General features: G+C 42.7%; 1 protein-coding gene across 1 annotated transcript in view; it reads right to left on the bottom strand.

Annotated features, from left to right (window-relative positions):
- Positions 1 to 964: 964 nt before the first annotated feature.
- amot (angiomotin) overlaps positions 965 to 1,246 on the bottom strand; it is a 21,197-nt gene continuing 20,915 nt past the window's right edge. The window contains exon 12 of the mRNA XM_068330944.1: positions 965 to 1,246. This exon is cut by the window's right edge and continues 3,525 nt beyond it. The gene's annotated coding sequence lies outside the window, so the exon portion shown is untranslated.

The following is a 1,246-nucleotide window of genomic DNA, read 5'->3' as shown; positions in this document are numbered from 1 at the left end:
GAGGAGAAACGTCTTCAGTGGATTGATTTAAACAGCTGTGGAGAACCTCATTGGTTCTGTAAACAGGTTCAGGTCCACGGACACCTACAGTGTCATTCAATTGGAAAGTAGACACTTTTGCTCCTCTGTGTATTTATTTCTCTCTCTTTGGTTCTGTCTCAGTGTCTTTAACTCAGTTCTGTTCTGCACAATTGAGTGAGTTGGGGAGGAGATTCAGTTTTGTTCACATCCTGTCGTCGCACGAGGAGGTGCACCATAAATCTGTAAGAACTCTGTTCCAGCTTGCTTCCATGGTTTACACATTCTGTCAGCCGTCAGTAGGTATTCGTCCAATACCCTGTTAAATCTCTCTATTGCCCCATTTGCTCTTGGGTAATATACACCGGAGCACATTTGATCTCTCCCAAAAACTTTGCAGATTCGTGGGACGTGAATTGGTATGTTATCAGAAAGGGGACCAGTTGGGTTCCCTTCACGACTGAAAACTGTTTCTAAGAAACCAAGGATCACCCCTCTGGTAACATTAGAGGCAAATGCCCCTTGTGGCCAGTTAGTGTAACAGCCTGAGTGTAAGAGCAAAATGACAGTCCCATGAGGCATTCTCATATGCCCCTGTTATACCTACCTTATCCCATTGGGCTGTTCCACTGGAGTCAATGGGGCAGGAGCAGTTTTCATTATGTGTTCTCATAGTTTAACCCCATAACAGGGGTCAACTTTTTAGTACATCAATGCTTGATTTAGTCTTGCAGTAAAATCATTCATCTTTTATTTATTTAAATATATTCTCTTAGTTCCCAGAAGACCATCAACGGTCCTCTGGGAACTAAGTTCAGTCTTTATTAGAGGTTCCTGTTGTGATCCAGAGAGGGGAGCGCTGCACCTGTGTGTGTGTGTGTGTGTGTGTGTGTGTGTGTGTGTGTGTGTGTGTTAGTGAGGAAACCAGACAGAGAGAAAACACAGGTAGTGGATAGTGGATATATTTATTAACATGGTATTGTGCTTTTTGCATATAGTTCCATGACTTCACATGATTATTAATAACATGTCAGAACCAACACATTTAAACCAGGACACGTGTTTGTTCTGTGGCAGGAAAGCAGACACACACACACACACACACACACACACACACACACACCTTATTCCAGTTTGATAAAGGCTTTCTAGGACTCAGATTGTCTACTTTAAACTGCTTCAGCGACTTTGGTGCAACTTGTCTTTGGTTTCAGTGGAAATCTTGGAA

This window comes from Antennarius striatus, chromosome 13 (assembly GCF_040054535.1).
Source record: "Antennarius striatus isolate MH-2024 chromosome 13, ASM4005453v1, whole genome shotgun sequence".
Taxonomy (NCBI): Eukaryota; Metazoa; Chordata; class Actinopteri; order Lophiiformes; family Antennariidae; genus Antennarius; species Antennarius striatus.
Note: the sequence above shows the minus strand (reverse complement) of the source record. Positions and strands in the feature narration are given on the sequence as shown.